At 45.5% G+C, this 23,561-nt stretch overlaps 1 protein-coding gene across 1 annotated transcript in view; it reads left to right on the top strand.

Annotated features, from left to right (window-relative positions):
• The window catches only part of LOC147634433 (3-hydroxyisobutyryl-CoA hydrolase-like protein 5), an 82,218-nt gene that overhangs the window by 46,463 nt on the left and 12,194 nt on the right, over positions 1-23,561 (top strand). The gene's annotated exons all lie outside the window — the stretch shown is intronic.

The raw sequence follows: 23,561 nt of genomic DNA, 5'->3' as shown, positions 1-23,561 counted from the left end.
AGAAGTCTGTAATGTGCCTCTGAGTCTGGCTCTTTGTGCGCCTAAGCAGGCTATCTCTATATCTCCGCAGCTCAAGCAAGAAAAATCCCAAACACCTCTGGTCCTGGTACCCCATGACTCTGGAAAGTGGTCCAAAACCCTCTCTGAATAAACAGTGGAAACGACCACGTATCTCATAGTATGCAGTACAATGGCATATATAATGCAGCTCTGTCTCTGGCTCCCCATGGCATACTCGACATATCCTGGCCTCAGCTGGTATACCTCTATATCGGCCAATCTCAATCTCAAGCTGGTGTGAGGATGTGCGAATCTGACCAATAGCACATCGTACTGCATGAGACAAGTGTACATCCATGTAACTGGGTCTGATCACAAAACCATCTGTTGTGAGCTGAAGAAAATGCTCTGTGTAGAAAGCCATCTTCGTGCCCAGCTCCTCAGTCGGCTGTATCCATGTCCTCCTAATGTCCAGCTGAACTAAATCCTGACGGATGGTAATCTTTGTCCGTGTGAGAGTGAGAGAGGGTGCCTCCAGAGAATACTAGGCAATCTGTCCATGCTAAAACCATGTGCCTGGAACCAAGATGTCATCTGTCCATACCAACAAGCCGTGTCTCCATGTAAAGCTAACTGTCGGGAGGATTCAAGGGCGAGGCGTGCATATCTGTATCGGGGGAGATCCCACAAGCCATGTATGTAGGAGACTGATCTCGTAAGAGCCTCAATCACGAGAGGGGAAGCCGCCAGCTCTGCTCGAATAATCTCATGAGGTACCAAGGCCTTGGCTCTAATAATCCTAGCAATCATAGATACCAAAGGCCTCTCCATACCTCTCCACCCGCGTGCGCTGTGATGGCCCACTGAAGGTCCCCATATCTGCACTCCATAAAGCATAGCTGATGTCACTAGAGTGTCAAAAAGCCAAAGTTTCGTTCGAGGTTCCTGAAACTGAACCTGCGACGAACACATCCTCTCCAAACCACCCAGGGCTGCATGTGCTCTAGTCAATCTAGTCTCTGCTGCTCTCCTCATCGAAAACACTGGCCCACTGAATACTACCACAAGAGAGAGGGAGAGAGAGAGAGAGAGAGAGAGAGAGAGAGTGGTATGTGTGTTGAGTGTCGCGTGTTCCTGTTCGTGGTAGACCTATTCCTGCCTGCCATCGACCTCCTTATCTGCAGCTCACTGTTGCCTGTAGTAGCTGCTGGCTATCGACCTTATCCGTCTGTTGGCCATCTCCTGTATTTGCTGGCTGTCGCCTGCTCTTGCTGCCGGGTGGTTGCCTCGTGTCCCCTCCCCTGCCTCGCCTTTGCTGAAGCCAATCTGTTTGTTGAAAATACAAGTGAATAGGGTGTGTGTGGGAACAAGCTCTTGGATAGAGGCTGTAAAAGAGGAGATGTAATTGTGAAAGAACTTGTGAAAAGGTGAGAAGAATCTACTGGGAGAGAATAATGGGTAGCATGAGGGAATTTAGGAGTGTGGAGATATTCTGGGAGATATTCAGGGAAAAGAGAAGAGGTGGAGAGAATCAGGCAAGAGGTGGAGATATTCTGGGAGTGAATCATGGAGAAATCAATGGGATTTGATGCTTGATGTAAACTCTATAAATTGAGGCATAGCCCTAATGAGAATTTGCTGGTTTTTGAGTATCCATGCCTACATTAATCTAGCTGCTAATTATTCACTAATTACGTATTAATTATTTGCTAATCACTTTCTTAATGATGTTGATTCTAGTGTATGATCCACCATAGCTCATCATTATGCTCAAATTTCAACATGGTATCAGAGCCATGCCTAGAATCAACTAGATTTATGAGCCCATTAGTGAATTAATTAGGATTAGTATGTAATTAGCAAAAAAAATCAATTTTTAGTGAGTTCTTCATCTTCCCCTTCACCCCCAGCCAGTGGAGGGTCTCTAGCACCTTGCACACATAAAATTAGGGCACAAGCTTTATACACAAGCTAGCTAACATCCCTAGCTTCAAGCCCATCTACTCCACGCAGCAAACCGCCGGCGGAAGCAGCGAATTTTCGCTAATTAGCAGGCGCCGTTTTTCTGAAGGAAACTGCAGATCTTGAGCTCATCAGTTCAAATCTTTCTAATTCCTCTTAGCCCAAGGGGTAATCAAGCATGCTCTACAAGCTGGTGAAGACAGAAATCAATTTCATCAAGTCTACATTGAGATCAAAGCTCTTCATCAAATCTGCAGGTGACTTTGGTAAAACAGAGATTAAGCTTTCATTATTTGGTCAAATCTTGTGTTTCTTGGCTTAATCCTCTACTAGACTCATTGCTATTGATGCCTTTGAAAGCATTTGAGCTCATTTGAAGTGGAAGGTACCAGATCTGGACTCCCCGCATACTCTGTTTTCTGCACACAAACCAGAGCATTAATTTACTAATCAGTGATTAATCAGTGCTAATCACTGTACTTTGGTGCAATTGAGGGTTCAAATTAACCATTAGGTATCTGATACAGATCCCTATAACTTCAGATTTCAAATCGGAGTTGGTTTGATACTCCAACCATCCTGTACAAATTGGTTACCCTTGATTTAATGTAATTTCTGGGAAAATTGTGCTGATAAAATTGTGAAAATCATCATTTTGCATTTAACCCTTGGTTAATGCCTGTAAATCTCACTCAAATTCAAGATTATTCACAGCCAGAGTTGCATTTGGAATGTGCATGAGAATGAATGCTATACGCATTATGTATTGGGCACATTGCATCAGTGTAAAAATGGGAACAGACACTGCCCTTGTCCAGAATAAGGCAAGAGGTAAGACCTCCCGCATATTTTTGGGTTTGCATTGCATAATGACAAAAGATAAACATAAAAAGCCCAAAGGAACTGTCAGCAAAACATTGAAACATGTTGCTCACATGGAGCAAAAAGACCTGACGGACAAGCTCATGGCCCCAGCCATGAAAGAAAAAGAATATCTCTTCCCAAGAAGAGGATCCACACCGAGAAGAAGACCTGAAGGAAGACATGGACACGAGAAGAGAAGCTGCCACAAGAAGAGAAGCTGCCCAGAGAAGACTGAAAGAAGAGACGGACGCGTGGAGAGATGCTGCCACGAGAAGAAGAGTGAAGACAAGAGAAGATGTGAGGCTCCAAAGAGTGAGGAGCCATGTGAAAATCTCTGAGAGAGAAAAAGAGAGAGAGAGACCCCACAACCCAATGTAACCTGCCCCAACAAAGTAAAACCACCTCTGAGCCACCGATGATGTAGGCCACGTGGTAGAGAGATGTATGTGTGAGCACTTTAGTCAAGGTCGCGGGCAACTATAGTAAGCCTTGGACACATAGAGAGAGAGCGAGTGTCAAGGACTATGGAGTTTAGGGACTTGAGGCACTGGTCGCGGACTGTCAAGTAAGAGAGAAACTTGATACAGGGTCCAGGTGTGCTGAGATAACTTGAGGGGAGGAGTAGACACTGGTCGCGGACTACCAAGTAAGGGGAGGCAAACTTGGTATAGGGTCTAGGTGTTCTAGGAGTATTCACTTGAGGGGAGGTGTTGAAAATACAAGTGAATAGGGTGTGTGTGGGAACAAGCTCTTGGATAGAGGCTGTAAAAGAGGAGATGTAATTGTGAAAGAACTTGTGAAAAGGTGAGAAGAATCTACTGGGAGAGAATAATGGGTAGCATGAGGGAATTTAGGAGTGTGGAGATATTCTGGGAGATATTCAGGGAAAAGAGAAGAGGTGGAGAGAATCAGGCAAGAGGTGGAGATATTCTGGGAGTGAATCATGGAGAAATCAATGGGATTTGATGCTTGATGTAAACTCTATAAATTGAGGCATAGCCCTAATGAGAATTTGCTGGTTTTTGAGTATCCATGCCTACATTAATCTATCTGCTAACTATTCACTAATTACGTGTTAATTATTTGCTAATCACTTTCTTAATGATGTTGATTCTAGTGTATGATCCACCATAGCTCATCATTATGCTCAAATTTCAACACTGTTCTTCTTCATAGCCGCTGCCTCTGAAATGGCCTCTCCTATTGAACTGTACAGACGCAGAGATCCCTCTCTGTCTAAGAGAAGAAACACAGGAGATGATTTGAGATGCGCTCCTCTCGTTGCACCAATCCCAACCTGCAACATTTATGTGACACTCTTGAAGAAGGTTTTACTGAGATCAAGAAAGCATGGGATGAGCCTGTCCCAAGTTTCGATTGTGGGTTCCTGGCCAGGTATTACTAGACCTTGCGACAATGAAACTAAACTTTCGCAGAGAGCTGTGATCCTTTTTTTTCTTGGGGAGATGCCTACAACTGCTGATATTGGGCAGTGGCTTAAAGCCATGCTTGGAGGATGCTTTGTTGAGGGCTGCTACCTTGCTGCTTGTGGCTTCTATGAGGTTCTACTTATTGATCAACAGCATAAACAAACTATTTTGGAAACGTCACCTCTTTTTTTTGGGCAACAGATGGTGCATGTATACACATGGTTGCCTATGAGGGATTATCAAAGCTTCATCAAACACAGATGCCTTGTGTGGGTGGATCTGGTGCATGTATACACATGGTTGCCTATGAAGGATTATCGAAGCTTCATCAAACACAGATGCCTTGTGTAGGTGGAAGTTGGCGGAGCTTCCTGTTTATATGCACCCTGCGTTACCTTTTTAGGTGGAGTCACTAGGCAAAGTGGTTTGTCCTCCTAGGTGTTCTGGAAGTGTCAGTAGATTTGCATCCTTTGGATACAGATAAACCAACTCCTTCCTGAGTGGCCTTGGATGTTGAATTTTCAGGACTCCACACACAGGAAGCTTTCATCAAGCTCAAATGGGGGAATTTTGCGAGCTCTTGTTTCTCATGCAAAAAGTTTGGACACATGGCATCAGAATGCCCACCCATTGATACTCTTTTTCTTTCGTGGAAAAGATCCTTCTATTAGTTACTGAAAAAAACAGCCACGGAGGACTAGATACAAACTCTCCTCATGAGAGGGTGGGAATCAAGTAGTCAAAGAAGGGGAAAGAGACGCTTCTCCTCTAGCTGGCCGCTCTATGAGGAGAAGGCTATCTCATACAGGGGGAGGGGGGGTGGTCTGTAATGCCAAGTGGGATCACCACCTCTATCAATGAGAAAAGGGCCGGCCACCAGATCCCGGTTGATAGCAGCGGAAGTAGCTTTCTCTTGCACGGGGCAGGGTTTCCCACTCAGGGCCTCGCCCTCAAATGTCCGGACACGAGACTAATCTGGTGGTCATTCCGAAACTGAAACCGGGAAAATTTCCCTTACCCGGAAAACGGGGACGATTTCACCTTTTTGATTTTCTTAACGAATTTTCTAACGGGGTCAAGAGGCTAAACTATCCTTCACCTGATTAAATCAAATAGAAGGAAAACTATTACAGACTTAACTTGAAGAAATCAACGCTTTTTTCCTAACCGCAATCAGGCACAACCGTTGATCTAATCATTTGAGAAGTCTTCAGGTTTTTATTTAACTACTCGAGTTCTAAGCGTATTCCTATTATTCAATTTCATTATTAAAACTCCACTGATTCCAGCCTAACTCTATCCGGCTCATGGGTTAGCCACCACCCCCAACCACTGGAATCGGTAGAACCAAACAATTACTCACCCACCCATAATTGAATGCCTTTCTTAACTTTTACTTTCGAATACAAATACGAACACACTCCTCTTTAAAACTTTAACTTACAAAACAATCCATTGACAAACAGTTATTGATTGCAGATGTCATAACTCAAAAATTCCATCCAGTCCCTTGTTTCTAAAAAAAAAACAGAATCACTTTGGACTCTGCTTTGAGACTAGCTTGTCAGCAAAACGAGATCTAGTAACAGATTATAATAATCATTTGTCCATCATACAATCTTCCACGACATACGCATGGGTGGCCTAGGCACCGCGAGCCCGTGCATCGCCTGGTCAGAACTCTCCAGGATCCTCCTTAGGTGTTCTGGCACTTCACTCAGGGACCGCTTCATCGGCCCTCGTCCATCGTACCGGAAGCGCACCATTTTAACCGTACCGAGGCTGGTCAAGACTTGGGTAGGCTCTGTCGCGTGAGCTGTTCTTTGAACACTCCCCGCTTGCTGTTGCAACCGAACTTCCCTTATAAAAACACATAGCAAATACTCCCTCCAGCATTCTGGCGTAAGACAGTCCTTTAAGAAAACAGGGTTTCTATGCAAGTTTTCAGTTTGATTTTCTTTTGAATACAATGAGTATATCTTAAATCAGTATCCCCAAAACTTCTTGATCAAATTTCTGAATTTCATAACAGAATTCTTCGAATTCTGTAAAACCGTGATCCACAGATCAGTTCGAAGGGTCTCAAACTTAGTTTCAGATTTGGCAAGAGTTTTGAGTGTATTTTCCTGAACTGGTCACATCTTCTTTCCTTGAAACTGACGAAAGAGTTTGGTCTTGGTCACATACATAGTTTGATTCAGCGTTTGAGTCTGATAGGATTTTTCATGAACTATCTTTCTCGAAAAGGAGTGATATTTCAGTTACTATTTTACTGAATTTCATTCATTGAATATTCACCTAACTGATTTCTAAATTAATTACGAATTTCGATGAAGAATAAATTAATCATTTATCGAATATTTTGACTTCGATAGATTTTTTGAATTTTCTCTTTACAATCCGAGTGAATATAAAACGATAGAAATTTCTCTCTCAGAGTATTTACTTATTCATTTATCAAATACTCATAGAAATTAAACATAGAATTAAAGAGAAATCTAATTTTGATATAAAAATTCTTTACGCATCTATTTATGCATAAAAATCAATTTTAATAGGAATAACACTTTTAAAATAAAAAGAATTTCTTTATGCATCTATTTATGCATAAAAATTAATTTTTACACGAATAACGCTTTTATAATAAAATTACTTTTATGCATCTTTCTATGCATAAAATTTAAATTCAATGAAAACAACACTTTTATAATAAAAATTTTCATTATGCATCTTTCTATGCATAGAATTTAAATTCAATGAAAATAACACTTTTATAATTAAAAAAAATTCATTATGCATCGTTCTATTCATAAAAAATAAATTCAATGAAAACAACTTTTTTATAATAAAAAACTTTTCATTATGCATCTTTCTATGCATAGAAATTAAATTCAATGAAAATAACACTTTTATAATATTTTTTTTTATTATGCATCTTTCTATGCATAGAAATTAATTTCAATAATTAATATTAGTGATATCCATGCATATTCACAAGTGAATATGTATATGCAGTAAATAAGAATATTTCTTTTAGAATGCACAAACGGTGGGAATTACTCTTTTAGAATAACATAAAAATAAGCTTTCTTTTCCACAAAATTCAAGAAAATTTTGCCATAACCTCCTTTGTATGACTGATCATTTCTCAATTTTTAACATTCTATTTTCTATTTAAATTAACCCAATAAGATATAAAAGACTCTAATCTACACAATTTTCAATTTCAATGAGTAAACAATAAGAAAAGTTTAATCAATTTATTTGTTAATCATTCTAGGATAAAGAAAGGCTGAATTGTAAAGAAGAGAAGGGGATGTCCTTTTCATCAAGGCATAGCATAAGAAGCTACTTTAATCAACTATAAAAAACAAGGAAATCTGAAAACCAAAACGTGGTAACTGAAGCATCTGCTCCTGCGAGCTCCACCTCATCCCCCTCCCGTCTCCCTGCTGCTTCTCGCCGTCGCGCGCCCCCCTCTCCCTCCCCCCCGCCTGTCCCTCTCCATCTCCTCCGCCTCTCTCCCTCGCCTCCTTCCTCGCTTCCTCCCCCGCCATCTCTCCCCCCCCCACCTTCTCCTCCCCCGCCTCCTTCCTCGCTTCCTCCCCCGCCATCTCTCCCCCCCCGCCTCCTTCCTCGCTTCCTCCCCCGCCATCTCTCCCCCCCCGTCTTCTCCTCCGCTTCGCGGCTCTTCCCCCCGCCTTCTCCCTCACCTCCCGTCTCGCCCCTCCTCCCACCGCTAGCTCCCCCGCCTCAGCTCCCCCCTCCCCCCCCCCCCCCCCCCCCGCTCTGCCCCCGCTATCCTCTCTCCTTCCGCCTCTCCGTTTCCTCGTAGGGCTGTGTCCCTCCCGTTGGTGACCCCGGTCTCTGGCCTTTTCTCTCTGGAGGACTCCATGGAAGCCGCTCCGACTACCCCTGCCGATTCCGGTCTTCGTCTGGAGTTCACAGATGCAGATCATCAGTTGTTTGTTTCCACAGTATCCGCTCTTGAGGCCTCCTCCTTGGTCTGCAAGATAGTGGGTAGCCATCCGATGCGGAGAGAGCTTCGCGACCTTCTGCAAGGTAGCCTCGTTGGCGTGCCTGCCAAGATCGTCAGCGTCGATTTTTTGGGACGTGGCTACTACCAGGTGGATTTCGAGTCCCCCCCGGCAGCTCAGACGGTGCTGGCTCGGAGCCCCATTGCCCTCCGCTCATCCCGGGCGTTCCTGGTGCGATGGACTCACGGTTTCGACCCCGCTTCTGACCCACTAGCAGGCGCGACAGGTTTCCCCATCACTATCTGCTTTCCTGGACTCCGCAGGGAGTGCTTGCCCCTCTTGTCATCCATTGGCAAGGCGTTCGGGCAGGTGCTGGAGACGCCTCAGACAGCGGCTTCAGTGATAGCTCGGGCAGCAGGACTCCCCGCCATTCGTGTTGTGGTTCCGTCACCGGAGTCCCTCCCGAAGACGATCCTCCTCCCTTGTCTTTCTGGAGGACATCTGATAGAGCGCGTGGAGTATTCGGGCCTTCCCGGCCAGTGCTACATCTGTCGGGAGATGGGCCACCTCGCACGCGCCTGTCCCCGCAAGGGGGTTCATCCTTCACGCTCTGCCGCCTCTGGACCCCCTTAAAGAGGCCCGAGGGGTGGCCATCCACCTCAGAGACCAGACATCCCTGGCTCGTCTCAGCAGGCGCCATCATCTGACGAGCAGGCCTCGGCGGAGGATGCCGCGCAGACCCAGGAGGCTGGCGGATGGCAGGAGGTTCGCCGGCGGAAACGCCCGGCCCGCAGGGACCGTCGCAGACGCCAGCAGGCAGCACAGGCTGGCGGACAGGTGACTCCGACTGGCGTCCAGGCACCTACCCGCACTTATGCTCCAGTCAGGGATAGGCGGCCAGCAGGTCCCACCCCGATGGACGAGGATTCAGTCTCAGTGCTCGTTGAGGCCGCCGGTGGAGCCCCCCACGTGGAGACCCCGCTCCCGCCTCCCCCCTCGGGGAGCCCCGCCCCCTCCATGGAGCAGATTCCTGAGGATCCCGGGCCGCACTCTGCGACCCCCGGCCCCTCTTCCCCTCACTCGGAGAGCACTCCTTCCACACCCCCTCTCCCCCCCCCCCAGCCACCCCGCTCCCGCCTCCCCCGGCGGCCCCCCCTGACACCTCTCCTCTGGCAGATGCCTCACCATCCTCTCCTCGCTCTCCCCCCTCCTCTCCGCGAGCCACCATCCCTCCCTCGGCCTCTCCAGGATACTCCTCCAGACCACCCACTGCCCCGGGGCAGAGCTTGTTTGGTATAGGAGATTGGCGGGCGGATCCAGTCCACACCTCAGTTGAGGCGGTGCTACTAATCCTCCTCCACGCCGCCCCGAGGATGCAGCCTACCTTTAGATACATATATGCAGAGGATTGGTCTCACGTCTATGCCCTAGACAGGGCGAAGGTGGAGTGGGGCTAGACACAGAGACAGGTCACCCTCTTTTTGGAGAGACTCCGCACCCGGACAGACAGTGACTATTCTCCCTCCAAGCGGGCGCCCAAGACTCACAGAGTGGAGGGCAGCTCATCCGGGCCGGCTGAGAGGGGTGAGCCAGTGGGGGGCGGTTGCTTCACTTGCCATAGCTTATCCATGAGGATCCTCTCATGGAACATCCAGGGTCTTGGTGGACCTCGCTGCTACATTGGTCGGGGCAGACTTCGCCAGGAGATCCAGAGGGCTCTCGTTGGAGGACCCATAGATATCCTTTTCATCCAGGAGCACCACCTTTCTGTCGGGCGTACCCGTACCTGCGGGAAGATCTTGCCAGGCAGGAGTCACACTTTTTGGTCACCGGCATATGGCTCCCAGGGGAACCAGGGTGGAGTATGCATCTCAGTCAGCGAGCAGCTTCTATCCGAGGTTGTGGATTCTGGCACTCTGGTCCAGGGTCGAGCGCAGTGGATCATCCTTCGGGTTGGGGAAGACCGCATTGGCTTCCTCAACTTCTACGCCCCTAATGGGGCGACCGGGAGAGCTGAGTTCTGGAGCACCATTAGGCAGTCCCTCCCCATGGCAGACCATTGGTGCCTAGGGGGGGATTGCAACATGCTGGAGGATGCAGAGGACAGGATGGGGGGCAGCCAGGAGACCATCCATGGGCCGGAGCTCGCTGCCTGGGAGGAACTAGTGCTGCAGGTGAGAGGCCAGGATCCGTGGACTCTCTCGGAGTTTGGCAGGTTGCAGGGGAGTTTATCTTTCTCGCGCTCGGATAGACGGGCCACAGGAGTTAACCTTTCCCGCATCGACAGGTTTTACATTGATGAGTGGGCTTGCGATAGAGGTGGCACTGTGGGTATACTTGCAGGCTCCTCGTTTTCAGACCACTTTCCAGTGCTTCTCCAGATCGAGGACCCTACGAGAGGAGAGCGAGGCCAGAGCGTCCGGATTCCAGATTGTCTTATAGAGGAGCCCGAGATTGCGACCAGAGTTGAGCAGGTATGGCAGGAGCTTCAGTTCAGGAGAGGATCGGCAGCCAGCAATCTTGACAGGGGTTTGCAGGAGATCAGTAGGATGCTCAGACAGGCTGCCCTGGACCGTCTGGAGGCTTTCAGAGAGCAGGAGAGGAGCCTGCGGAGGAGTCTAGCTTCCCTTCAGAGACTTCAGGAGAGGGATCCTACGAGCCCTTGGATTTCAGAGCAGATGGAGTTAGCTCGCACAGAGATCAGATCCATCGAGGAGAGGAGGGTGGAGTTCCGATTCCATGCACGGGCTTCTTTTTGGACACAGGCTGGAGACAGAGTGACTCGAGATTTCTTTGAGGCGACAGGGCCTCGCTTCAGACGAGAGGGTCTTAGGCGTCTTCGGCAGGCTGATGGCCAGGTAGTGGTGGATCCCCCCAGAGTTCGGGCGATCGCCACAGATTTTTACAGGGATCTGCTCTCTGCTGAGCCAGCAGGGTGAGAGAGGCTCGGGAGGCAGTCTGGAGCTTCACGAGACCGGTTGTGCCGGCCCATTTGCAGCACTCCCTTCTCTCCCCCTTCTCGGATACGGAACTGGAGGCGGCTCTTCAGGCACTTCCTCGGGGCAAATGCCCAGGAGAGGACGGTCTCTCAGTGGCTTTCTTCCAGAGGTACTGGGGTCTCTTGCATAGGGGTTTCAGATTGGCATTCCAGGAGATCATGGAGTCGGGAGACATGCCGGACAGCATGGCAGAAGGGTTGATTCACTTGATCCCCAAAGAGGGAGGAGACAGACTGGAGATTAGACAGTGGAGACCGATCACCTTGCTAGGCACGGCCTACAAGGTCCTAGCTAAGGCGATCAGCAGGCGGCTTCAGCCTCACCTTCCGGACATCATCCACTCCACGTAGACAGGCTTCATCCAGGATAGGAGCATCCTGGATAACATCTTCTCTTTCTGGGAGGCTACGGCTTTGGCTAGATTTCGGCAGGAGGATCTGGCAGTGCTCCTTCTCGACTTCGAGAAGGCATATGATCGGGTGGACTGGGCCTTCTTGGAAGGCACTATGGAGAGGATGGGCTTCCCCCCTCAGTGGATCTGAGGGGTCTCTGCACTCTACACATCGGCTCAAAGCCGGGTGCTGATACAGGGCGTGCGCGGAGAGAGGTTCCAGCTCTCGCGATCGGTGCGGCAGGGGTGCCCCTTGGCGCCCTTTCTTTTTCTTTTTGTGGCAGAGGCCATGAGCACTTTCTTGACGGCACAGGATACAGGTTTGCGGGGCCTCCAGCTCCCCATCCGCACCTCGGAGGAGCTCCTAGACTCGGAGTTTGCGGATGACACTGCCCTCTATCTTCAGGGAGGGGAGGAGAACCTCCGCCGCTTCGCCTCAGCCATGGACAGGTTTTGCAGAGCTTCGGGCGCTTTGATCAACTGGCACAAGTCGTGTGGGTTGTGGGTCAGTTCTGGGCCCCCCCCCGACTTGGAGGCCAGTTGATGGGTTTCAGTGGCTGCCCCCCGGCACTACAGTGCGCTATTTGGGATGCTATGTGGGCATTGACATATCTCCGGAGCAGCAGATAGCCCCCCTTCTTCTGAGCATTCGGAAGAAGCTTCTGTATTGGAGTACCGCTCGTTTATCTCTGGCTGGCCGAGTGGTTGTGGCCAACCAGGTTCTGCTTGCTACCATGTGGTACATCACTTCTTGCTGGGCCTTCTCTCGGGCGTGCATTGGCCAGGTGCAGAGGCTCATCAGGAACTTTCTTTGGTCCGGTGGCGATGGGCGGCCCGCCAGGGCCAAGGTGGCATGGGCTGTGATCACGAGGGAGAGAGGCGGCCTGGGCATAGTTGATCCTATTTGTCAGAGCCGAGCTTTGCTTGGCAAGTTGGTGGTTCGTGGCCTCCTACCAGGCGCGCTGAGCCGTGGAAGGAGTTTCTTGTTTCCAGGATTCTCAACCGCACTCCTTCTCTTAGCGGCCCCTGGACCCCCAGCATCAGGTGGATCTTTACAGAGCAGCGATCCAGATGAGTGGGCCTTGGCTTCGAGGAGCGTTTTGCAGCTAGCCTTCTGAGGGCCTGGGAGCATCTGAGGCCGTCACTCTTCCAGACTCCCCCGGGCACCGATGAGGAGCGCCTGAGGCAGCCATTGATCTGGAACCCCTTGATCCGACTTCCCAGTGGTCATATGGTTGGATCGCGATCTCACGTGTCGTGGGGCCCATTGAGCTCCGGCCCAGCCCAGTCCCTAGACGACTGGATATGTTTTCAGCAGCTGCCTCTAGAGGTTCAGGAGAGGAGACTCAGCGGGATGAGGGGCAAAGAGTTGATGAGGCAGGACATTGAGGCGGCCATCCCCCGGGAGTGGCGGACTCCAGTACAGGACCCTCCACCTCCACAGTGGATGGGCGTCTTTACTCGGCATGAGATCCTTCTAGCGGTCTGCGGCTCAGCAGAGAGAGTCGCCCCACTCACCTTCGAGGTGGGAGAGGGAGGCCAGCTTCAGAGGACCCGACTAGATTTGGATGAGTTCCAGGGTTGTATCTTTCAGAGGGTGCGGGTGGTCGGCTTTCATCAGAGACAGTGGCATGTAGACCCCTCACCGGCCTCGATAGGGGAGGACTATTCTTGGAGATTATGGGCTTGGGACAGTAGGCCTCTTATTCGCCTTCCAGTGGGATTCAGGCGAGTGGCTTTGGCGAGATCCCTACTCGGCCCCTACCAGCCCAGGCACCCCCTTTTTTCAGTACACAGCGAGGCTGGGGCGGCGGATCCAGAGGCACAGGATAGCGGGCACCCCGACGGCGGCCGAGCATTGGCGGCGATAGGGGCTCTCCCCTGCCTTCCTTAGGGACTTCTGGCAGCGCCTTTGGGCCAGCTTCCGGCCCCGGAAGGTGACGCTTTTTCTCTGGCTTACAGCGCATAGAGGACTGGCTGTGGGGGCTTGGCTAGCTTTTGGCAGACACCCAGCGTCCTGCCCTCGGTGCGGCCATGCACAGGAGTCGCAGCGGCACTGCTTATGGGATTGCCCACAGGCACAGCAGGTCTGGCAGCGCGCTCTCAGGATGGTTTTTGTAGGCTCGCCAGGTGAGATGATGGTGACGTGGGGTGCGGTGGCTTGGGCCACGGACAGCAGCGCGGCCCTTGGATACGAGGACGTCCCTGGCAGTGTGACCATCCAGGTCTCTGACAGGGCGATGGCGGTGGTTCCGACACCAGACTTCTCTTCGGCAGTCTCCCAGGAGGGGGACGGGCACAGATGGGAGATGATCAGCAGCATGACGGCTTGGCACATATGGAAAACCCGATGCAGGGAGGCCATAGACCGCCAGGCGACTCCACCGGCGGAGGTCATACAGGCCCTCTGGGTGGACATCATTCACACCTTGAGAGGGCACTGGGGGAAACTTCAGGGCGACTTGGATCGCATGAGAGGTCGCCGCAAGGCGTTCCTCCGCACTTGGCAACCTGGCGCTTTCCTCATCGCGAGGGGCGAGGATGTTACTTGGCACTACAGGCCTCCAGTTTGGCTCTTCTCACCTCCCGCATGTACTACTAGGTAGCCCCCCCCAGAGAGCGGCCAGCCACGGGGTGGAGCTCCGGTGTTCACTGTGTTTATTATCCCTCCTTGTGAGGTGAGCTTTGTAGCCTTATGGCGTTTTCTCATTAACTAATAGAAGGATCGTTTTTTCAAAAAAAAAAAGAAAAAAAGAAAATCTGAAAACCATAGATTTGAAATTAAAAAGTAGAAATTTTAGCTTACATTTAGTTTGTAAGCTTTCCTTTGGCTTGAGGGATTGAGGGTTCTACTCTTGTTTGGATCAAGAGTGGCCACCAATTTCTTCGGAGAGGATTAAGTAAAAAACAATTGAATTATCAAGAATATTCAATATAATTGGCTCTGGGTAGGAGTAGAGTAACAGTGTATAAACACTATTAAGCTTTTACAAAGAGGGAGGCTTCTATTTATAAGAAAAAGTGAGTCTCAAACCAAGCAAACTGATTCTAGAATTTTTCAGATGAGTTTGATCAATTTTTGACCATTTTTGGATCATTTTAGCTTACTTTTTGGAACCAGACTTGAAATAGGAGAGAGGAGAGATGAAATATCTCATTTTATTGATTTAAAATGGGGAGTAATGATGAGAAAAAAGGCGCCTCCTTCATGAGGGGGAATCCCCACTGTGAGGTGTCAAAAATCAGTTTTTTAACTATTTTCTTTGGTCCTTAGTTCACTCTTCATCTTATGTGAGTATTTACTCATTTTGGGAGGGAGGTTCTTTTATTTTTCAATTTATCTCCTGCCTACATTTGGATTAATCTGATTGGTTCCTCAGAACCTTAATCCAAAAATTTTAGAAAATCTGGACCCTTAGGCTAAGGTCTTTTGAGCAGATTATAATTTATTTCTAATGCACAAGAGGAAATTCTTTTTAAACATCTGTTTCGGGGAATTTATTTTAATAAGAAAGGATATTTTTCCATCCAAAGATATCTAAAAACTAAATTACCTCTCTCTAGAATATTTTCTCTCTAGGCCAAAACAGGTAGAAACAATATCTTTTATTATTCTGAAAAAGGAATTGATTACAGGGAAAGATACTGGACATCTTGAGGGGCTGGGGAGGAATCTTACATCCTCTCCCACTTGAAAAATGCGAGATGTCCTCATCTCGCAAACTGGGGGTAATCCTGCATCAGTTCGGCTTCTTTCTCCCAGGTGGCGGATAGAACTTCCATTTGACTTCTCTTAGAATTTTGTTCATGAGAACCTTCTCTCGAACATCAAGGATTTCTTCAGGTTGGAGTTCCATCAGTCCTTGGATTAAAGAAGTTAAGAGTTCATCATTAAGCACATGATTCGGGCTTGGTACATACTTTTTAAATAGGCTAATATGAAATACATTATGTACTTTGAGATGAGGAGACAGATGAAGTTCGTAGGCTAAGTCACCTACTTTCTTTGTAATCAGATATGGCCCACAGTATCTGGGGGATAACTTCTTGTACTTCCCAAGAGATAGAGAACTTCTTTTGGGGCGTACTCGAATGAAGACCATATCTGCTTCTTTGAATTTTCTGTCTGACCTCTTCTTATCTGCATACTGCTTCTGTCTATCCTGGGTAGCTTTTATATCCTTGCGGATTGACTGCATCTGCTCCTCCATGTCGTTAAGCATCTGTCTGGACATCTCGACCCTAATCAATGGGTCGGACCAAGTTAATGGTGTTAGGCAGTCTTGTCCATACAGAGCTTTGAAAGGGCTCATCTAGATACTTCGGTGATAAGAAGTATTGTAGGCGAATTTGACTGGGTGCAGATAGCTTAGCCACTTCTTGGGTTCCCTGCCACAGCATGATCGAAGTATATCTTCGATTACTTGGTTCACCCTTTCTGTTTGACCATCGGTCTCGGGGTGGTAAGCTGTGCTGAGATCCAAGAATGTTCCTATTGCTTCGAAGAATGTAGTCCAGGATCTTGACGTGAATTTGGGATCTCAATCACTTACTATTCTCCTGGGTAGGCCATGCAATCTGAAGATTTCCTTGAGGAATACTCTGGCCACATCCACTGCAGTGTAGGTTTCTTTTACTGGAATCAGATGGGCAACTTTGGTTAGTCTGTCAACTACCAGGAAGATGGAGTTGTAACCTGATTGCATTGAAGGTAGTCCAGTAATAAAATCCATACTGATACATTTCCACTTCATCTAGGGAAATGTCTAATGGATGTAACTTCCCAGGTATTTTTACTCCCGGCTTTGACTTTCTGACATATCAGGCATTGACTTACATGATTAAGTACATCCTTTTTTAGTCGAGGCCAAAAGAAGCTTTTCTTTACAGACATGTAGGTCTTGATGAAACCTGGATGTCCTGCTACTATAAGGCTATCATGGGCTTCATTCAGAATTTGAACCTTAGTTCCCTCATCATTGGGAATACATAGCCTGCTATTATAATACATAATTCCTTCATCCAGGCTGTACCCTTGAACTCGGTTCAACTCCTGCATAAGTAGGGTAGCAATAGGGTCAAAGAATCTATCCTGCATGATCTTCTCTCTTGCTTCATTAATCAATGGATTTGACACCACTGTGATTGCAAGTAAGGAGGCTTTTCTGCTGAGGGCATTTGCTACCACATTTTCTTTGCCTGGGCGGTACTTGATTTCAAAATCAAATTCCTGCAGGGTCTGCATCCACCTTCTTTGGCGCATGTTGAGATCCTTCTAAGTGAAGATCCACTTTAAGCTCTGATCATCTGTCATCAAAGTGAATCTTTGACCCAGTAGGTAATGTCTCCACAACTTCAGGGCATAGACTACTGAAAGTAGCTCCAGGTCGTGGACATCATAATTTCTCTCATGCGTTTTGAGTTTTCGGGATTCATAGGCCACTGCATGACCTTCCTGCATGAGCGCACCTCCCAGGGCAAAACCACTGGCATCAGTTACTACCTCAAAGGGTAGAGAGAAATCTGGCAAATTCAGAACGGGATTGGTTACCAAGGCGGTCTTTAGCTTATCAAAGGCGCTCTGACACCTGGCAGACCATTGAAACGGGGTATTCTTCTTGAGAAGATTAGTCAGGGAGGAAGCTATGAGAGCATACTTAGGTATAAAAATTCTATACCATCCAGTTAATCCCAAGAATCCTCTGACTTCTTTCACTCTCTTTGGTTTAGGCCAATCTATGACTGCTTGGACTTTTGCGGAATCTGGAGAAATTCCGTCTTTTGATACCAGAAAGCCCAAGTATTCAACATGGTCGGCAGAGAGTGCATTTGCTCTTTTTTGCGAAGAGTTGGTGCTTCCTTAGAATCTCAAGAACTTTTCGGACGTGAGCTTCATGGTCAGTTGCATTCTTTGAGTAAATAGGAATATCATCAAAGAAAACAAGAACAAAATCATCCAAGTATTCTCTGAGAATGTCCTGCATTAGGCGATTGAATGTAGCTGGGGCATTCGTCAATCCAAACGGCATGACTGTAAATTCATAGTGGCCATAGCAAATATTGATGGTTGTCTTCGGGATATCTTGCTCATTATTCCTGATCTGGTAATACCCTGATTTGAGATCTATCTTTGTGAAGATCTGGGCTCCACTTAGCCTGTCGAGAAGCTCATCAATTCTGGGGATAGGATACTTATTCTTAAATGTCAGCTGATTGAGACCTCTGTAATCCACACAGAGTCTTAGCGTTCCATCCTTTTTCTGAAAGAGAACTGGCGCTCCCCAAGGTGAAACACTGGGTCTTACAAACCCTTGTTCTAACAGCTGCCTAAGCTATTCCTTGAGTTCAATGGCTTCAGGGAGACTGGCATTTTGTACGTGCGCTGGGCTACTGGCTGAGCTCCGGGGGTTAATTCTATCACATGATCTACTTCTTGAATCGGAGGCATCTTAGTTAGCTCTGTTGGGAATAAATCATCATACTCACTTAACCATTCTGGTTCTTTAGCCTTTAACTTTGTGTCATTTTGACAACATAAATGAGCTGCTTCTTTCTAAGTCCCTTCAATAACCTAGAAGCTTTTACTAATTGCAGATCTGGGGATCCGGAAATTCTGGTTCCTTGAACTTTGTTCCCGTGAAGGTCGCGGAAGAAAATGGTTCCATTGTGAGAGTGAATGTCAGCTTGATTTTTGTGGAGCCAATCCATTCCAAGGATTCCGTCGAAAACTCCCAAAGGTAAGACTCTGAACTGACAGTTAGTTACATTTCCATCTAGATTAAACTGAATACGATCTGTCTCATGGTGAGTGAAAAGAATCTTCCCACTGGCCAATTCAACTTGCATAGGTTTCCCTGATTTCTGTTCTAAGACTAGCTTACGCAAGCATCCAGGGAAAATAAATGAATGAGTATTGCCTGAATCAATCAAAAGCTTAAATGGCTTACCCTGATACTCAGCTGGTGGATGCAGAGAATTGACAATTTGGCCCTTGGTTTCAATTGTGGCATAAGTCTGACCTCTTTCCTCTTCCACTACTTCTGCTATTGTAACTGCTCTGGCTGCTGCAAATTGGGGTGGAACTCTTTCTCTTTGGTTACCCTAGTTCTGGGAGGGAGTTCTGAGATTACTCTGAACAGAGGCAGATGGTTGAGCTGGATTCTTCGTGGGATTGCCCTGATTTTGACGAGACGGACTGATACGAAGGGGCTGGTCTCTGCACTCTAGGTCCTTGACTTCTGTGTCCTCTTGACATGGCAGGAGTCGGGCAGTCTTTAAGCTGGTGACTAAAACCCTGACATCCAAAACACTTGTTCTCACTTCTAAGCTCGTCCCTCTGAGTCCTTGAAAAAGGTGGGGCTCCTGAGGAAGTGTTCTGAGGGAAGGGTCTTCCTTCACTTCTGAATCTCCGAGCATCTTGATTCTGAATAGGGCCTTGCTGCCTCTTTGGGGGTGGAAATTTTGAAGCACTTCCCGGGGTTTGGAACCTTTTAAAGTTTGAGGGTGCAGGCTTTGGCGGGACCTTCACAACAAATGCTTTGGCAAAGTCCTTTGCCATTCTAACAGCTTCTGTCATTTTTTACTAAAGTATCCAATGGCTCGTTCATCCCTCGAATGAATCTGGCCATCAGTTGCTCTTTATCCAAAAGTGGAGAATATTTGAGGAGAAGGGCAAATGCGTGATGGTGTTCTTCAATTGTCCGGCTATCCTGCTTCAATTCCAAGAACTCATTCATTTTGGTTTCAAGGAATCCCGGAGGACAGAACCTCTTCATGAGGTAAGCTTTAAGATCTGACCAGGTCTGGGTATTTCGGTCGAGATGGTTTGTCTCGCAATGGTTCCTCCATGCGACCCTGGCCGTTTCCACAATTTTCAATCTGGCGAGAGCCACCTTGCTCCTCTCATTATAACCGGTTACATCAAAGTACTCTTTCATTGTCTTGATCCATTTTTTCACTGTTTCTTCTAACTGTTCCCCTTCACTCTTGAAGGGACCAAGCTGGGATCGGTGCAGGGCTTTACGAACGTCCGGATCTAACTCTTCATCATCAGTAAGAGGATCCGGCTGCCTAGCACGGGCCACGCGCCTCATGATTCTGACAAAACGAGATTTTTGTCAACTTAACTTTGTCATCAGATTTATGACTATTTAATTTTTTAGATTTATTTCTTAAACAATAATTATTCCATCATAATTCTTAAAAACAAGATTCACTCTGATAATTTTATTAACCAATATTCTCACCACGAAATCAATTTGGAAACTTTTACAAAACATCATTTATTATCAAAAGTTTTTGATATATACATAGAGCGTCTCGGCTCCAAAAGTCACTTCCTCAATCTCGTACGCATAAAAAGGCGATACTGCAATGGAGACATGCTATGATATATACGATTCATCAGTGATAATGGTGTTGTAATTCTGCTCCTAGGAATAAAGCGGCTCAGAAGTCTAAAAATTCGGCAAGAAATTCTAAAATTCCGGGGTGAATGATTATAGAGTTCGACATAATAAATAACTTCTAGCCTTATCAAGATCATGGCTAGTGAGATATTCTGCCTGAGTCTTTGACAGTGATTGGTATTGACGTTAATACATCGCCCTCCAGAGAACCACATGTGCTGACGTCGCTCTACTGGATCCGGAAAGTATAGATCCTCAAAGTGACGAGCGAGTCTCACTCTGCTTTCTCAGGTTGTAGCGGATTTGATGAGATTTTCGAAGGCAAAGGCGATTATATCCTAACTGTGGGAAAGTCCAGGAATGCTAGACAGATTTGGGGTATCCATCTAAAAATCCAGTTCGATTTATGAGTTTTTAATTTATGAATTCATTTCAACATAATCTTAGTAAGTGAAAACATTATTTCCCAGATTTACTTTAAAATTTTAGGCAATTTTTGCTGCTGTTTCATAAGTTTACAACAGCGCTCTGATACCAGCTGTGAGACCCCTGTGCCCCCTCCGCGCATCGCATTTTCGGTTGATAGCAACAGAAGTAGCTTCGTCTTGCGCGGGGCAGGGTTTCCCACTCGGGGCCTCGCCCTCGAATGTCAGGACACGAGACTAATCTGGTGGTCATTCCGAAACCGAAGCTAGGAAAATTTCCCTTGCCCGGAAAACGGGGACGATTCCACCTTTTTGATTTTCTTAACGAATTTTCTAACAGGGTCAAGAGGCTAAACTATCCTTCACCTGATTAAACCAGATAGAAGGAAAACTATTACAGACTTAACTTGAAGGAATCAATGCTTTTTTCCTAACCGCAATCAGGCACAACCATTGATCTAATCATTTGAGAAGTCTTCAGGTTTTTATTTAACTACTCGAGTTCTAAGCGTATTCCTATTATTCAATTTCATTATTAAAACTCCACTGATTCCAGCCTAACCCCATCCGGCCCATGGGTTAGCCACCACCCAACCATTGGAATCGGTAGAACCAGACAATTACTCACCCATCTATAATTGAATGCCTTTCTTAACTTTTGCTTTTGAATACAGATACGCACAGACTCCTCTTTAAAACTTTAACTTATAAAACAATCCATTGACAAACAGTTATTGATTACAGATGTCATAACTCAAAAATTCCATCCAGTCCCTTGTTTCTAAAAAAAAATAGAATCACTCTGGACTCTGCGTTGAGACTAGCTTGTCAGCAACGAGATCCAGTAACATATTACAATAATCATTTGTCCATCATACAATCTTCCACGACATACACATGGGTGTCCTAGGCACCGCGAGCCCGTGCATCGCCTAGTCAGAACTCTCCAGGATCCTCCTTAGGTGTCCTGGCACTTCACTCAGGGACCGCTTCATCGGCTCTCGTCCATCGTACTAGAAGCGCACCATTTTAACCGTACCGAGGCTAGGCAAGCTTTGCCGCGTGAGCTGTCCTTTGAACACTCCCCGCCAGCTGTTGCAACCGAACTTCCCTTAGAAAAACACATACCAAATGCTCCCTCCAGCATTCTGGCGTAAGACAGTCCTTTAAGAAAACAGGGTTTCTATGCAAGTTTTTCAGTTTGATTTTCTTTTGAATACAATGAGTATATCTTAAATCAGTATCCCCAAAACTTCTTGAATTGAATTTCTGAATTTCATAACAGAATTCTTCGAATTCTGTAACCTTGATTCACAGATCAGTTCGAAGGGTCTCAAACTTAGTTTCAGATTTGGCGGGAGTTTTGAGTGTATTTTCTTGAACTGGTCACATCTTCTTTTCTCGAAACTGACGAAAGAGTTTGGTCTTAGTCATAGTCTGATTCAAGATTCGAGTCTGATTGGATTTTTCCTGAACTATCTTTCTCGAAAAGGAGTGATATTTCAGTTACTATTTTACTGAATTTCATTCATTGAATATTCACTTAACTTATTTCTAAATTAATTACGAATTCCAATGAAGAATAAATTAATCATTTATCTGAATATTTCGACTTCGATAGATTTTTTGAATTTTCTCTTTATAATCCGAGTGAATATAAAACGATAGAAATTTCTCTCTCAGAGTATTTACTTATTCATTTATCAAATACTCATAGAAATTAAACATAGAATTAAAGAGAAATCTAATTTTGATATAAAAATTCTTTATGTATCTATTTATGCATAAAAATCAATTTTAATAGGAATAACACTTTTAAAATAAAAAGAATTTCTTTATGCATCTATTTATGCATAAAAATTAATTTTTACAAGAATAACTCTTTTATAACAAAATTTTCTTTATACATCTTTCTATGCATAAAATTTAAATTCAATGAAAACAACACTTTTATAATAAAAATTTTCATTATGCATCTTTCTATGTATAGAATTCAAATTCAATGAAAACAACACTTTTATAATAAAAAAAATTTCATTATGCATCTTTCTATGCATAGAAATTAAATTAAATGAATACAACACTTTTATAATAAAAAAAATTTCATTATGCATCTTTTTATGCATAGCAATTAAATTCAATGAAAATAACACTTTTATAATAATAAAAATTTCATTATGCATCTTTCTATGCATAGAAATTAGTTTCAATAATTAATATTAGTGATATCCATGCATATTCATAGGTGAATATGTACATAGAGTAAATAAGAATATTTCTTTTAGAATGCACAAACGGTGGGAATTACTCTTTTAGAATAACATAAAAATAAACTTTTTTTTTCACAAAATTCAAGAAAATTTTGTCATAAGCTCCTTTGTATGGCTGACCATTTTTGAATTTTTAACAATCTATTTTCTATTTAAATTAATCCAATAAGATATAAAGAACTCTAATTTACACAATTTTAATTTCAATGAGTAAATAATAAAAAAAGTTAAATAAATTTATTTGTTAATCATTCTAGGATAAAGAAAGGCTGAATTGTAAAGAAGAGAAGGGGATGGCCTTTTCATCAAGGCATAGCATCAGAAGTTACTTTAATCAACTATAAAAAACAAGAAAATCAAAAAACCATAGATTTGAAATTAAAAAGTAGAAATTTTAGCTTACATGGAGTTTGAGGGTTCTACTCTTGTTTGGATCAAGGGTGGCTACCAATTTCTTTGGAGAGGATTAAGTCAAAAACAATTGAATTATCAAGAAAATTCAATGTAATTGGCTTTGGGTAGGAGTAGAATAACAGTGCATAAACACTAATAAGCTTTTACAAAGGGAGAGGCTTCTATTTAGAGGAAAAAGAGAGTCTCAAACCAAGCAAATTGATTCTAGAATTTTTCAGATCAGTTTGGTCAATTTTTGACCATTTTTTGATCAGTTCAGCTTACTTTTTGGAACTAGACTTGAAATAGGAGAGAGGAGAGATAAAATATCTCATTTTATTGATTTAAAATGGAGAGAAATGATAAGAAAAAAGGCGCCTCGTTTATGAGGGGGAATCTTCACTCTGAGGTGTTATAAATCAGTTTTTTTACTATTTTCTTT

The sequence above is a fragment of the Cibotium barometz genome, chromosome 10, assembly GCF_041138505.1.
Source record: "Cibotium barometz isolate CiBa-2024 chromosome 10, ASM4113850v1, whole genome shotgun sequence".
Classification (NCBI taxonomy): Eukaryota; Viridiplantae; Streptophyta; class Polypodiopsida; order Cyatheales; family Cibotiaceae; genus Cibotium; species Cibotium barometz.
Note: the sequence above shows the minus strand (reverse complement) of the source record. Positions and strands in the feature narration are given on the sequence as shown.